At 49.2% G+C, this 8,055-nt stretch overlaps 1 non-coding gene across 1 annotated transcript; it reads right to left on the reverse strand.

Annotated features, from left to right (window-relative positions):
• Positions 1–567: 567 nt before the first annotated feature.
• Positions 568–731, reverse strand: LOC138490453 (U1 spliceosomal RNA). The gene has a single exon (XR_011275476.1). It is a non-coding gene; the product is annotated as a U1 spliceosomal RNA (small nuclear RNA).
• Between the last annotated feature and the right edge of the window lie 7,324 nt (positions 732–8,055).

Genomic DNA, 8,055 nt, shown 5'->3' on the forward strand with positions numbered 1-8,055 from the left:
TCTAACACCCTCTGACCCCTACACCCTAGGGCATCCCCAAACCCTGATGAGCACCCCTTCCCCCTCAAGCTCGAACACCCCTAAACCATAGAGTATCCCCAATCACTGTCTGATGACTGAGTATCATCCTGCGTTTCCCACTTCTCCCCTCCCACTAACCTCACCAAGAAGAACCCCTAATTCCAAACCTGCCAGAGTGCCTGGAGACCGTACGAATGGCAGCGGAGCACTGTATACAGCCCAACAGAACATCTGCTGGCTAAGAAGACCATGCCACGACATCCGCACAAGTCTGGGGCTAGGCGCCTATGCACTTGACTTGACCCCTCCAGTGAATGCTGGCCCTCTTGACTGCAGCAAAATTCAGGGGCTCTGTGCGCAACCAACCTACTCACACACGTGAGTGACTTTTTCTTTCTTTCACCAATGCATCAGGGCTGGACCCCTGAGCTGCTCGGGGCTGGCACTCTTGACTACAGCAAAAGAAACTCTGCTGCACGAGCAGGGGCTCTGTGTCCAAACAACTTGACTCGCATACTAAACTTTTTCTTTCTTCCACCAATAAATCAGGGGAAAGCACGAACGCAGTCCCCCACTACCAAAAATAATGCAGTCGAGTATCCCACATTTGGGGACATCGCACAGGTCAGCAAATCCGATGTGCAATGGATGTGCCTCACCGTGGGAGATCTGCCTTTTTGATCACAGGTGCTCCCCTGCCAGGTAAGTATGAGTTGCGAGCAAGAGGGCAGGGGTTGGGCCTGTTCTGGAAGCCCCGCTAAGCGAGGGTGAGAAAGGCAGGCCCTGACCCAGCCCCAGCCCTCCCGGAAGCCCTGAGCGCCTGCAGAGCTGCCTGTCCCACGTGTAGGGGGAAGCTGCGGCAGGCAGAGCCCAGCAGAAGGGGCATATTGTAGCACAGTTCCGTTATCAGGCCCTGCTCCGCCCTAGATTTGCATAAATTTGTCCATGGCTGCCAGCCAGCAGGTCCAGTCGGATACCGAGCAGGCCCGGTGCAGTGTGCCCACTGGCCTGTCGGCCCCAGGCGGGCCCATGGCCCTCCTGAGCCGATGGGTCACCCCGCTTAACAAGAGCGTTTTAGCTGGGGTGCCCACCAGCAGGACACAGCAACGCTGTGAAGGCAAGGCCTGATCGGTGCTCGGACGGGGCCGGCGGCAGCCGGTAGCCAGACCCCCCCCATTGATCCCCAGGAGCTGCTGGCTGGGCCTTCGTCAGGTTGAAGGGCCTGGGCGCGAAAAAAGAGCCCGGGCAGGGCAGGATGGCTTCAAGAACTACCGGGGCATCTGATAGCATGGGGCACACATTGGGGGTGGGGGGGTGGCCGGGTGAAAACCATGGGGAAACACACCATAGCGGTTTTTTCCAAACCCATTATACCAAGAGAGTACTCCTTACCTTGCAGCACAGTGGCAGGCTGGCTGTTGGCTGCTGACTGTGGCCTGGGTCGCCATCGCCTCGCCTGGTGGTCCTCCTCAGTGTGGCTGTCCTGTGTGTGGGCAATGGGCTGGCAGCCTCCAAGTTGTCTGGTGGTGACTGCTGAGGTGACTGAGGTCCACTGGTGCACCCCAATAAATCATGCCCAGCCAGGGCCAGGGCCAGGGTGCGTCAGAGGCCCAATAGCATAGTCAGTCACGTGCGTCACGCCGTGATGGACCTGGCGGCACAGAGTCTGGGTGCAGGGCGGGCACGAATTTTCATTGGCTTGTTCTTCCGCGGTGGCCCCCCAGGCCCCCAGCCCCCCAGGCACAAGTGGAAGTTGTTTCAACTTTGTAAAGAAGTGCAACGACAAATTTGTTGTTACTTCCTTCAAAGTTGAAGCAACTAGTGTGCAATGTCACTGGGCCCCAGGCAGCTCAGCACTGCAGGCAGGCTGCCCCCCCCCAGGGTCCGGAGTACTTGGAGGGAGGTGGCAGGTGTTACAATTGCTTTAGTGTGTGCAATTGCTTCAGCCGCCTCCCTCCACAAATCAAAGTAACCGTTCAACTTGGCCGCCGCCGGCCCGAGCAGAGCGCAAGCCGAGCACCACACGGCATCAGCCCCCTGCAGTGGCGGCACGGCCGCCGGTGTCCCGCCCACCATTTTGAATGATGCTGCTTGCTGCACATCCATCTGCATGCATCATAAATTATGATGCATGCATGATGCAATCATCAAAGCAAGGTAACAACATCTAGTGTTACCTTGCTATGATGATGAATTGTGTGCAGACACTGCAGAGTGCAGTCTGCAGACAGTGCTGCCGGTGCCTCATGGCTCATGCCCTGCCCAGCCCAGCCCAGCCTAGCCCCAAGGAGTCTGACTTGACTTCCCGGCCACGGGCTGAAAAAAAAATAATAATAATAATAATTTCACCCAGAGTCTGACTTGACTTCCCGGCCGCGGGCTGGAAAAAAAATAAATAAATCACAAATGATGATTGGAGTGCGCGGCAAAATAAGCACTATGCGCGGCTCACAATCAAAAGATGCGCGGCCGCACAGGCGTGCACCTTACAGGGAACATTGGTCCAGAGGACCTTGTTTACACAATCTATGAGGGGAGACAATCTACGCAGGATGTCATTCCCTAGTAAACATGGTGTGCCCTCTGGAGTCACAACTATGACCGGGTGCTTCACCTTGTGTCGCCCAATTTTAATGTCTAACTCCGCAGTCCCCTCGACAGGAATTTCCTTCCCATCTATGTTCTGAAGTTGTCCAGGAAGAGGGGTGGAAGGAATTTGGTATTTCTCCCCCTTCCCAAATTCAGCTGATCAAAGGCCATTTTTGACAGAAGGGTGGATTGGGATCCAGTGTTCACCAGTGCCAAAATTGTACATTGTCCCTGTATTTGGACCGGGGCATAACTTCTTCCCTCCTTTTCCTCAAGGGGGCAAAGATAATGCACATTTCTGGTCAATTGGTGGGTTAATTTCAGAGGGGTGATTTGGGCTGGGTTTTGTTTGGGATTTGGGAACCTGTAAGAAAAAGGTGGCAATTGCATATGGGGGAGGTTTTGGGCTTCCCTGCTTCTGAGTCGGGGCTGCCCCCCCTCCCCTTTTTGGGGGCAGTCAACAGAATCGGTTTGACCAAGGTGATTTTCTTGCTGGTCATTCTGGGGTTCAATAATGGGCGGTTATAACTCGGTCCCCACATCTATCCAGTCTTGAACAGGATCTCTTGGGGCCCATTTTTCTTTGGGAGGAGTTCCCCCATCCCTGAAGGAGAAGATCCTTGTCCCAGAATCCTCTGAGGACCTCTCTCCTTCAAATTGGAAGATTTGCACCTCCTCCACAAAATTGGCCTTTTTAGGCTCTTTATTTCTCCTTCCCGCCCTCTGTTCCTTAAATTGCAGATTTTCAGGGGCAGGAGATTTTGGTTATGGTTCCTGGGTTTCCAGGGGCTTTCCACAAGTGGGGAAGGAAGCTTCCTCTAAGGCTTTGCACCCCCTTTCCCCCTGTGCCTCCGCCCTGAGAACCGGTGGGTTGTCGGGGTTCTTCCCTGTCATTGTTCTGGCGCACCAGACCCTTGATTTGAGGATTTCTGAGTCGCCATGCTCATCTGAGGGTTCTGTTGAGCCCTCAGCATGCGACCCAGATCCTGTGCATTTTCTGGACCTCGAGCTCCAGTTGGGACACCTGCTCTGGCTGGTACAGGGTCCTCTTGTCTACCCTTGGTTGATTATGGGAAGGGTAACTGTCCCTTCTCCCGTAATACCATTTGTTGGGATAGTTTTGGTACCCCTCCACCCTTGGTCTCCCCTCTCCCGGATTGGGCTGTCTGGGCTCAGGAAAGTGGGAAAAGAAAGAATGGTTGTTTTGGGGGTTGAGGTTTGGCAGGTACCGGCGAAAGAAACTTGGCCCGGCATTTGGGGATTACTGCCCTCCCGGGGAAAGTGTGGAGGGAAGTTCCATGGGTTTGCAGCTGCCTGGTTGGATCCCCCCCTTGGGCTGGAGGAGTCCACACATAGCCCAGGATGGGTCTGTTGCCCTTGTAAAAGGGGCTGATGTAGTCAGGAGAGTTAGGAGTCCCATTTGTGGGGTTACCTCCAAGACTCCCTGTTTGGGATTGGCCCGAGGGCCTTCTGGGTCTGGGGTTAGTAGAATTCTGTGCAGGAATGTTTTTAGGCCCCCCATCTCCAGATCTGAAAGGGGGGCAACCTTCACCTCCGCCACCTTAGCAGCAGCAGGGGTGTTTGTTGCTTTTGGGCTTTTGTTAGTATTTTTGCTTTCTAGTGGCTTCTGCACTTCGTAGATGCGAGTTGCATGTTCATTGACCCAGTCTAGTGGTCTTTTCTCATGAAAGTCCCTCACTAGCTGGGTCATAATGTATTTAGGGAGTCCATTGAAGAAGGTGTTGACAAATTCCCTACTGTCAGTGTGCTCCCTCCTGGAGGTCTGCTCAAAGGCACGTTTAAGATCTTGGACAAATTCTTGTGGAGCCTGGTCTTCCCCACATTGCAGATTGCAGGGTGCCTTGCAGGCCTCTTGAGGGTTTCTATGAATAGAAAAATGCTTCAGGATGGCCGCCCTATAGGTGGACCATCTTGAATGGTTCTGATCCTCCAGCCCCACAAAGAAGCTGGAGTACTCAGGTGAAAATGTCCACTTTACATACTGAATACACCTTTGGCTGTCCTTCAGGTGGAAAGTCTCCATCATTTGCTCAAACAATTCAAGGTGCTCCCAAACTGAATATTTGGCATTTTTGTGGTAGGGTGTGATGATGCTCCTAATACCTTTTATTTGCTTCAGGGGCTCCTTGAACAAAGCTCTCTTAACTTTGTTGGCCTTTTTAGTTCTGGCCACCCTGGTCCACTCATCCTCTGACTCAGAGGCACTGCTACCAGAGGTGGCTGTCTGATCTTCTAGGCTCTCCCAGATTCTGCGAGCTTGGGAATGGCTGGCAGAATGTGGGGACCTAGTCTCTTGGGACCTGTAGCACTCAGAGTCTCTGACTCTCCCTTGCTCCCAGGATTGGCTAAGTACCCCCCCCCCCCCCAAATCCTAGCTGAGAAGAGGTTTTTAATGTTCTTAGTGGGCCTAGTCATATGGAATTCCATACCAAATTTCACTGACTGATCTCTAGGAAAGTGATATTTCTGAGGATCCAGTTCTCTGATTCTCCCCTCACTGGAGTCTCCCTGATCAGAGAAGCTGGCCCTAGTATTTGGGAACCTGTACATAGATGCTCGCCCATAAATTTCTGGGAAGTGTTGATCCATCAGTCCCATATTTCCCATTATCTTGAAGTCTACCATTCCCATGGCCCTTGGTTTATATGAGCCAGTGGACATGCGGGTGGCAGAGTCCATGGAATTGAAGGAATTAAAGTCTCTGATGCCATTGTTCCTGAGGTTATGCTCAGGGGTTTCTCTCTCCCATCTTACCTCATCTCTTTCAGCCCCTACTCCCTGATGGCATGCAAGAATCTGACCCTTTTGTTCTTCTCTTAAGGCCTTACTGGTCTCTATTGGTTGTTCCTGCATGGCTATCTGTGTATGGAACCTGCCATTCTTTTCACAGAGAGCCTCATTGTCTCTCTGTGCTTCCTGCCTGAATTGGGAGTATTGGGCCACTTTTTGCTGCAGGAGACTCACCTCCTGAGTTGGTGCTTACTGGTTTGATTAGTCTTTGCCAGAGCCTCCTCCAGCCGCCTGGTGTGCTCTAACAGCTTTTCATAATCCATTTGGATTTCACCAAGTTCCTGAAGGGCCAGGTGATTCTCTTCTAACTTTGTTTTTAAATAGCTGATTTCCTGGCCTAAGGCGTCCCTTTCCTGAGTTAGAGTGCCCCTCTGTGCAGCCAGGTCGTCCCTCTGTTTTTTAAGGGCACCAGCTTTCTGGCGCTCTTCATCAAACTCTGTTTCGGATTCAAGGTCTTTAATAATTAATGTATTATTCTCCTCTTTTCAATTTGTCTTTCTGGTCCTGTATAATGACCACCTGTTCTGCACAGACTCTGTTAAAAGTTCATTGTTGTGCCAGTATTTGTTGGCTCTGTTTTAAAAAGTTCAACCTTTCTTGACACTCTTTTTGCAGTTTCAGTACCTGGGTATCTTGCTCTGCATTCTTTTGCAGTACGAGTGTCAGTTCTTCTTGCAGTTTGGTGCATACTGCCTATCCTCTGTTTCAGCTTCTTGGCTACTCTGGAGCCTTTGCTCTGCAGAGTCCAGATTGCTCTGGATTTTCTGCATTGCTTCCCCTTGCCTTTTTGTGAAGTCTACATGGTCTGCATACTTTCCCTGTATAACTCCTATGTGGATGTACAGGTAGGCCACTGTTTCGGCAATTCTGCATTGCTCCTCTTTTATTTTTGGGGTCATGTACAGCTCACTGAGTGCTTGATGTAATGGCCCCTTGTCCTGCCAGATATTAAGGTTGGTTTCAGTGACTTCTTGTTTTATTCCCTGCAGCCATACCTGTTCGCCCTGTTCTAAGCATTCACCCCTGACAAACAATTTGTGCAGTAAGTATTCCCTTGCAATATTGATTTCCACTGGGGTTGCCATTCCAGAAATATTAATGTCATTCTGGCTTATTTCAGGGTAAATTTACTTTTTCAAATAGGCCTGATTTCTAGAGTATTTATTTTAGGGGCGCTTATACAGTGTAGCACAGTACTCACACCAAACAAACTATTATTATTCTGCAGGTTAGACTGCTGTGTTAGACTGCCACGTGTGGCAATCACTCAAACCCTGGACTCGAGCCCCCAGATTTGCTAAGGATTTTAATCAGACGATACACTCTGCTCTCAGCCTAATGTACAGCGCAATGGAAAAACTTATTTGATATGTGGATTCAATTATTTGAAAGATGTACCACTCATATAACACCCCTTATTTAAGAATACCCCAGGTCACGCTGGACAGGGAATCAGGCTGGTTTGTAAAAGGTGTTATTTATTTACTTAGTTAAGATCAAAAACACACTATATATATTAATAGGTAAACAACAATCGCCAATGGGGTGACAGAACACAGAATGGTGTCTTTAATACACTGGGACTAAGTTATGAACAAACAAATGCAGCACAGAAACTAATACTTTTGTGTTGGTTTCAGATCAGATAGCACAATGGTTATCAATTTCCCCTGCAACACTTCTCAACCCCCCAATAGGCAATTCAAAGAGATGGGAGGAGAGAGCAGGTATTCAGGAATAGTACAGGTCAAACAGTGCCTCACTTCCCACTTCCCCCCTTACACAGAAAGAGAAAAACAAAGTGGGCTTTTCAACTATCAGAATTACTTTTAAAGTGGCTGAGCAAGAACTATAAATGTGTGGAAAAATGCTTAAATAGTTTTAAATTCCTATGGGAGCTGCTTTGAACAGTTGCACACAAACATAAGCAATGATTTAGTCAGCAGAAAACATTTGCAAATTTCCACAAATATGCGTGTTTAACATGGGGACATGCGTGTACATTTTCACAATTCTAACAGTCATGCATTCCTGTTCAGAACATGTCACAAAGTTCTTCCGCCTCTTCACACTTGAAGCCAGAAAATAAATTAGCAGCTATGTCATTTTTATATTTTTCACCATTTTGGATAGCAAGTTATAAGTCTTTTGAAATGTGTTCTTTGTTCAGGTTCAGCAACAGATGGTCGCTTGGATCCACCCTTTTGTCTCTCTTGGGAGCCCAAGGCATCCCCTTCCTTGCTTGCTCCTTCCAGAGGCCATTTACGACCCCTTTCACACTTCCAATTTCCTGGGCTGGAGGATGTCCATTGTTTAGTCATGGTATAACCAGCAATTATCACCACCCCGTGAGTTTCAGCTGAGAGGAAGGCTCTCCCTCTGGGGAAAAAAAAAAAATAAATAACTGCCTTTCCAGTTCTTGCAGCTCAGCCAGGTTTAATTTATTTGTTAAATTCTTTTGGCTTTTCCTTAGCAAAAAACAAACTTGTATCAAATAACAGATAGAATTCTCATTCAAGATTTTAACCTATGGGATCAAAAACAACTACAATATGGGTTACTATCAGTAACAGGCCTCTTATATTGCAAACATTTGACTTTTAGTTTATAACATGTTAAAGTTTAATCAGGATG

Source organism: Ambystoma mexicanum, chromosome 9 (genome assembly GCF_040938575.1).
Source record: "Ambystoma mexicanum isolate Mex_15411 chromosome 9, UKY_AmexF1_1, whole genome shotgun sequence".
Taxonomy (NCBI): domain Eukaryota; kingdom Metazoa; phylum Chordata; class Amphibia; order Caudata; family Ambystomatidae; genus Ambystoma; species Ambystoma mexicanum.